The sequence below is a fragment of the Pinus tabuliformis genome, chromosome X, assembly GCF_031772625.1.
Source record: "Pinus tabuliformis cultivar Carrire ecotype Pingquan chromosome X, CPIR1, whole genome shotgun sequence".
NCBI lineage: Eukaryota > Viridiplantae > Streptophyta > Pinopsida > Pinales > Pinaceae > Pinus > Pinus tabuliformis.
The window spans coordinates 1,383,955,825-1,383,964,359 of NC_142308.1; the positions used below are offsets into that span (position 1 = coordinate 1,383,955,825).

The window sequence follows — 8,535 nt, forward strand, 5'->3', positions numbered from 1 at the left end:
GCTTCTACATGCAAGCTACCATGGGACAAAATTGAGCAGAGAAGAAATCAGCAGAAAGGTAAAACTGATGACACAGACAAAGGTAAAGCACCTGAATCCGCTCACTATATTGAGGCATAATGTAACATTGGAGTAAATGAAGATTTGTTTAATGCTTCACTTGCTTCTTCGAAAAATGATTGGTTGCTTGATTCAGGAGCAACCTGTCATATGACTCATAGGAAAGATTTTTTTGAAGATTTCACTGACAATGTTGATGGAGCAGTATACTTTGCAGATCAGTCAAAAATCAAGCCATCAGGGCTTGGCACAATCAGGCTTAAACTGCCTGGTCTTCCAGCCTTTCTTCTGGATCATGTTCTATATCTCCCATAGCTCAAGAGAAACTTGTTGTCCCTGGTCCACATCCGCCAGCAAGGTCACTCCATTCATATGTTTGATGGAAAGCTTGAGGTAAGAAAGGCATCTGACCACTCACTTGTCATGAGGGGTATAGAAGAAGAAAGACTTCTTAAACTGCAAGGAACCTCTGCTCATGCACAACTTTTCTCATATATTTCTCATCATGAAGAAGGTACACTTCCGTCAAGTTTATTATGGCATGCTAGATTTGGACATTTAAACTATGATAGTCTCTGCTTGTTGAAGAAAAATGGTGTTGCTGGTTTGCCTACAATTCCTAGAAAACATAAGCAATGTGATGCTTGCATTCTGGGAAAGCATGGCAAACAGTCTTTTCATGATTCACATTCAAGAGCACATAGGAAGCTTGAACTCATTCATTCAGATTTATGTGGTCCAATGCCCGTTCCTTCTGCAAATGGAAATAAATATATCATGACATTTATTGATGATTACACCAGAATGTGTTGGGTTTATTTATTGAAGAACAAATCTGATGCTTTTCAAACATTCAAGAATTTTCATAAGTGGATTGAAAATGATGCACAATCTCATATTGGGTCTATTCACACTGATAATGGAAAAGAATATACATCAAATGAATTTGAAAACTATCTTCGCCCACATGGGATCAAACATCAAACAACTGTACCTTATAATCCCCAACAGAATGGTGTAGCAGAAAGAATGAATAGAACAATATTGAATATGGTACAATCCATGCTTTTCTTCAAAAATGTAAAGATAATGTTTTGGGCTGATGCTGTTCTATGTGCTGCATATATAAAGAATAGATGTCCATCTAGTGCTATAAGAAACAAGACTCCTTATGAATTGTGGTATGGACATGTTCCTTCGGTAAAACATCTCAGGATTTTTGGTTCCACCTGTTATGCTTTAATACCAAAGGTACATAGAAACAAACTTGGTGCTAGAAGTCGTAAGTGTATCTTCCTGGGGTATTCAAACACCTCTAAAGCATACCGTCTCTATGATGAAGTAAATAAAAAGTTTGTTGTATCTAGAGATGTCATTTTTCTTGAATCATCCAAATCTGACAGTGTTGTTGAGCGGCAACTTGATCTCTTGGATAGATTCACAAAAACAAAATCATTTCAAGAGTTTGATAATCAGATTCCACATCTTGGAGGGGGGATTCCTATACTAGATCAACATGTGGAATCTTCTTCTGAAGAACAATCTCCCTTGCATGAAACTCCAACACTGGATGATCCTTTAAGTGATGTGATTGATAGAATTGGGAGACTCAATCTTGATTCAGTCCCAACTCAATCAACAGAGCAGCCTGGACCATCTCAGAAAGGTCCCCCAAAGTGGCTGACAAAGACACTTGAAAGTGTTCATCTTGATGAAATTGGAAAAACAGGAACCAGAAATACAAACCGACAAGATGGAGGTGATGTAGATGACTCTAATTCACCTATTGATATGGATGTTACTTATGATTGTGAATTGAACTTGTCTACAGATTTTGATTCAACTTCCTTCAAAGAAGCTACTTCTCATGATGAATGGAAAGAAGCGATGCAGAAGGAGTATGATGCCCTCATAAAGAATGGCACTTGGAAGGTGGTTGATCCTCCATTTGGAACCAAACCAATTGGCTACAAGTGGGTCTACAAGAACAAGTACAAAGCTGATGGCTCACTTGACAAGCACAAAGCTAGGCTTGTGGCAAAAGGTTTTGCACAGAAGGAAGGGGTCGATTATGAGGAAACTTTTGCCCCCACAGCAAAATGGGCCACCATCCGGACACTCTTTGCACTAGCTGCTCAGAACGGTTGGAAAGTCCATCAAATGGATGTAAAAACTGCATTCTTGAATGGAGATCTAAAAGAGAATGTTTTTATGTCCCAGCGTAAAGGATTTGCTGTGAAAGGACATGAACACAAAGTATGCAAACTTGTGAAGTCCTTGTATGGCCTCAAACAAGCACCACGAGCCTGGTATGAAAAACTAATTGAGCATCTTCTGAAACTCAACTTCAAACATTTTGATCTTGATGATGCAACTTTATTTGTCAAGAAAGTTGGCAAAACAGTTGTACATCTTATGGTATATGTAGATGATCTTTTAATGACAGGGAACAATGAAAGCTATATTGCATCCATAAAGAAAGAATTAGGAAAAAGTTTTGAAATGACTGATTTGGGCTATGTTCATTACTATCTTGGCATTGAAGTAACCCAACATCCAACATCCATATTTCTTTCTCAAAAGAAATACATTGGAGATTTGTTAAACAGATTTGGCATGACAGAGTGCAATCCTCTTTCTACTCCAATGGAACAAAACTTGAAGCTCACATCTATTGAAGGAAAGGAATTTGAGGATGCAACAAAGTATAGACAGCTTGTAGGAAGTCTCATCTACCTCACTACTACCAGACCAGACATTTCATTTGCTGTTGGAATCCTCTCCAGGTTTATGGAAAAGCCTTGTGAGGGACACTGGTCTGCTGCAAAAAGAGTTCTAAGGTACTTGAAGGGAACTCAAGACCTTGGAATCAAGTATACACAGGTGGACGACTTCAGCTTGATTGGATACTCTGATTCAGACTTTGATGGAGACAAGGAAACTGGGGTATCTACTTCAGGATATGCTATGAGTCTTGGATCAGGAGCTGTCTCCTGGAGATCACGCAAACAATCAGTTCCAGCAGATTCCACAACAGAAGCAAAATATGTGGCAGCAGCTGAAGCAACGAAAGAAATTGTGTGGCTCAGGAAAATTCTTGAAGATTTGCAGGTAAAACAAGTACAATCAACTCCACTCATGATTGATAACACCTCTGCAATAAAGTTGGCCAAGAACCCAAAGTTCCATGATCGTACTAAGCACATCAATACTAAATATCATCTGATCCGACATCATGTTGAGGCCAAAACAATCCATCTCCGTCATTGTTCCACAAATGAGCAAATTGCATACATCTTCACCAAAGCGCTTGGAAGAGAAAAGCTTGAAAGATTCAGAATGATGCTTGGACTCACCAACATCCCTTCAGATTAAGGGGGGGAATGTTCACACCTAATCTTCAACGGTTGGGTAACCTGGAACATGAACAGTCATCAAGAAGATGAACTGATCCGTCCATTTTATGTATATAAACAACAGTTGTCTAATGAAATAATCAATCAATTTCTTCTGCCCATTCTGGAGTTACCCTGGCCTAACAATATCCATGAGAAAATCACCTGTAAAGAAACACAAGGGAGATGGATTAGGGTCACTTCATACCAGAAAAAACGGGAAACGAAAATAATTTACTCATAAACCCTAGTTCCTGGTTTTGGAAAATTACTTGGGTTGGCTGTAGAGAGCTTCCTTCCCTATCCTGGAGTTTTGGCCCTGTTCGAACTTCAATTCAGAGTGCAGATGTGAAAGAAGCCAACACGACCTGAGAAGAGAAAGTGTGACTACAAGTTGTGAAATAATTTCTAGGATATCAAGGCGAGTAGTAGCCAGACTTGGAAAAATGAGGAGGCGCCATAACCATAGCAAGCGTGAAGGCCTTTGCAAGTTTAGAATTGGAAAACCAGAAGAGAACCATAATACAAAATCAGACACCTTTAGTCAACACTTGTCGTAGTTTCAGTATAGGTGTCAACACTCGAAAAGACCAGTTACCAGTGCTCAACAGTGGATAGCCATGAGAAAGTGACCTGTAAAGAAACAAAAGGGTTATGGATTAGGGTCACTTCAAACAGATAAAAAGGGAAAAAAATATTTTACTCAGAAACCTTAGGTCCTGGTTTTGTAAAATTACGTGAGTCGGCTGCCGAGAACCTCCTTCCCTGTCCTGGAGTTTGGCCCTGTTGGAACTTCAATTCAACGTACATATGTGAAAGCAACCAATTCGACCTGAGAAGAGAAAGTGTGACTCCAAGTTGTAAAATAACTGGTAGGATTTTAAATCGAGTGGTATCGAGACTTGGAAAAAGGAGGAGGCACATTAAAGATAGCAGCCTCCAAAGGCATTGGAAAACTGCTGACAGAACGCTTGTGTAGTTGACAAAGGAGCCAATCAGATATGAAGAATAAACGTAGTTACCCTGAGCCAACGAGGAGGCCAGCCTTCGAGCCTTAACAAAGGGGTTGGCATGAAATTGCAGAGAGGAGAAACCTAGCCTGAGTGTAGAAAATGATCGAGGAGGGCACCTAGAGGAGAGGTGGTGGTTACCCTAACCACCTGTTTGCCTCCTGATCGTAGGATGAAAAAGACACAATCTCCATCATTCAAGGATCTTGAGGTTCGTGTCTCCCTTTGCTAGTTGACAGGTGGACATTCTGGAGGGTTTGGTCCAGGAGGGCCACCGATATGTTATTTTTTTAAATTTTGTGAACAAATTCAGTTTTTAATAAACGTATTTGCATGGATACGTACGGTGATTCCCTTAACACTATACAATTTATGCTTAGATATATTTTCTTCTTCAAAAACGCAGGGGCATTATAAATTGATTTATCTTTTGAACATAAAACGATTATGAATTTTTTTGATACTGAGAAAAATAAAATTAAAATTTTAAATATTTAAATGTATTGAATTGTTAGCATTTAGATTCTATAAAGTATTGCTTCTTTATCATATTTTTGGTAATATTTTATATATATTTATTTGCTTATTTGGAAGATGCAAGACTCTATATCGAGAATTTCGATATGCTTTCACCCACTCTCAACCCTCTTACTCTGAATTCAAAGCTTCTTATCGTCATCTCCTTCATCACAAGAAACGACTCTTTGTCTCCCATAGAAGATGAGAACTTTGTACACTCCTTTTCCACTCCCCTAAACAACTCTGGCATACCACCCTTCCCTGACGATCCCCTATTCCACCTGGCATCGACCCTACAGCCATGTTCTCTCACACTTCCAACCTTTATGATATTCCCGGTAGGCCCAAATTCATGTTACCTCCCCACCCTCTTCCCGTTATCTATTCTCAAACAAAGATATTAGAGAGGCCATTTGGGTGATGAATAGCAACAAAGCAACCAATGAGGAAGGCTACCAAGTAGAGTTCTTTAAGCACAATTTCCGTGCTTTGGTTAGCTACTTGGCTAATCTCTTCAACCATGTAGTCTGTGAATGTTTTCCATCGACATGGGCACACCATATCATCCATCCGATCCAGAAATTAGGTTCCAGCCCTAATAACTACAAAACAATCATGGTGGGTCACACGTTCTCGAAGTTGTATGCTATTGTTCTACATAGGAAGCTCTCCAGTGACCTTGAGCAGAGACAACTCAGAGCTAGGGGACAGGTAGGTTTTCGACTGGATCATCAGACCATTGACCACATATTCACCCTTCGTGTCGTGATTCATCGCTCTTTGAAATTCTACTGTTGTTTCGTAGATTTTCAGAAAGCTTTTAACTCTGTTCCGAGGGAGGCCTTGCTCCATAGACTTAGAGATATTGGCATTTCTGCAACCCTATTGACCGTTATTATGCGCATATATGAGTCTGTTCTTGGTAATGTTCACGCAGCCCATGGGATGTCTAATTTCATTCGAAGCACTATTGGGGTTAAACAAGGTTGTCCACTATCCCCTACCCTGTTTGGGATCTATATTGATGAGTTGGAAGCATTTCTACACGAGCATATCCAGGACACTGATGGTTTCCTTCTTCACCAGGTTCTAATATGTATTCTACTCTTTGCTGATGACGTGGTCCTCCTCTCCTCATCCCCAGAAGGATTACAGAGGCAGCTAGATGCCTTAGCTCTGTTTTGTGACCATTGATAGTTGATGATCAACCTGGGTAAAACCAAGGTTATAATCTTCAATGGGGTGAAGAAAACCTCATACCTTCACTTTCTATTCAGAGGGGAGGAAATTGAGATCACCAACACGTATACTTACTTGTGGGTGCAATTTTCAGGTCCCCACTTCAGTTTGCGACTAGAAATTCAGCCTCAGATCAACAAAGGATATGGATCCTTAGCCCTTCTCGAGAGACAGTGCTTTCGACAACACTTCTAGGACATCTCGTCCAAGATGAGCCTCATGGACACCTTGATTCATCACATTGTTCTATATGACTCTGAGATTTGGGGATCATCTTTACTTGAGTCAGAATGAGCTTCAGATGAGAGAGTCCAGATTCTTCTTCTTCACTACATCATTAGGTGAAAACTAACTGTGTCGCGGCACATCATCCTTGCAGAGTTTGGAGCTGAGCCCTTTCAGCTTTAGACGATCTTCAAATTGGTTTCATTCTTACATTTTGTCTAGGGCTTGGCAGACTCGATAAAGAGTAGGGACCGTTATCCTTACTTGGCATATTTCTCTTCTGGGACTATTGCCCATTCTACTCCCTCAAGGCGAGCCAGATGTTGGTTTACAGGAGTTTCAAACCTCTTAGAGTTTTTGGGAATTCAGTTGGATCATCTCCCTCCTTTCTGATATTCGTTATATGCTCCTCGTCACCTTTTGGTTACTAGACAAGAGCTAAACAAGATCATCAAGGAGGACATCTACACGCAGTTCATCTAGGTCACCTGGGTCAATCCTCCAAGAAGGTTGCACCCAAAGATGGCCTTCTATGCTGAGCACTTCTTAGAGTTGAGAGATAGGCTCATTGTTCTACCCCAGTATACGTTTCACGACTCGATGCATGCTCTTCGCATTCCTCTAGGCTAGTTCAGAGTAGGCTCTCGTAGACTTCGAGTAGAGACAAACCACCAGGTGGATAGACTAGACAAAATTTGCGAGGTATGTCATTTACAGGAAGTGGAGACCGAGGTGCACTTCATCCTTGGATGCCCTATCTACTACGAGATCAGAGGAAGGTTTCATTGCTTGTTCAAAGATTCTCAGACCCTCACCGACTTTTTCAGGTATCCCAATCAGAGATGTTTGGCTCTATATATGCAGGAGGCTCTTAGGTTCCGAGCGCATATTCTTCAGCCTCCCATCAGACCAGACCCCACATAAAGGATCACGACATTTTTCAAGGTACTACCTTCATACATGGGCACCAAGAGATCGATTGATACCAGCATGTATCCAGACTCCAGATCAGTGAGGACCCGTGGGACCTCACCCTGCCACACGAGATCTCAGCAGCAGTTCCGTCTCAGATCTGTTCTTGGGAGACCTACTAGGTCCTTTAGCATTCAGCAGCGTGTGAACCCCCCGGGACACGATTTAGTGGATAGTCTGCACTTGTCATCGACTCTTCATCGGGCCAAAAGACATTGTTGAGTTTCTTCAACGTTATTCATTCAGCCTCAGATGTTAGGAGAGATGGGTCTGATCCTTAGACCTATTAGGTCCTGGATCTTCTCCGCTAAGGCCAGATGTTGATTTATTTCATGCATTGTATCTTTGATTTACTTCATGCATGGTATCTTTTATAGGAGACTGTTTGGTTCTCCATCTTCGTATATACATCAGTGTACTCAACAATCCCTTTAACCTACTTTGTGGTCATTAGTTGAACATAAATATAATAATAATAATAATAATTATTATTATTATTATTATTATTTATTTTATATATTGAAATATGAAATTTTCTCCTTATTATATATTAATTTGTGTTTTGTATATAGAATATGATGTCTTTTCATAGTTATATTTTAAAAATAATTTCACTAGAATTTAAAAAAAAATTAATAATTTAATAATTTAAATATGTTAAATTAGTTGTATTTGAATCTCTCCATTCCTTCAATAATAACATAGTTGGATAGTGAAAAAATCAATCTATCCTTCTGGTTGCTTCCACCCTACATCAAAGCATTCTGCTTCCACCCTACCTCAAAGCATTCCTTCCTCGACCACTAATAGAGACTATATTTTCCATTTATTCAGTTACACAATATTGGACAACTTCTAGATAATGTATACATTCCGTAAAATGTCTATTACTCCAAGAGCATCAATAAGTGAACTACATGATCACATGTTTATCTATTAATGCAAATTATAGGTCTAGGCATTCAAATCTAGCGCTCAAACATAAGTAAGAGAACGATGAAGAAAAGAAAAATAAAATAGTGAAAAAACTTCATATCTTAGGTTATATTTTCTTGGAATATGGATATTTCTCAATTAATATGAGAACACAATTTTACATTAATTTACTTAAACTC

At 39.6% G+C, this 8,535-nt stretch overlaps 1 long non-coding RNA gene across 1 annotated transcript; it reads right to left on the reverse strand.

Annotated features, from left to right (window-relative positions):
• Positions 1-3,601: 3,601 nt before the first annotated feature.
• LOC149145210 (uncharacterized) lies at positions 3,602-4,600 on the reverse strand. Its single transcript, XR_016264558.1, has 4 exons — positions 4,193-4,600; positions 3,994-4,088; positions 3,728-3,823; positions 3,602-3,620 (listed from the first exon to the last, which is right to left on the reverse strand). It is a non-coding gene; the product is annotated as an uncharacterized LOC149145210 (long non-coding RNA).
• Positions 4,601-8,535: the final 3,935 nt, after the last annotated feature.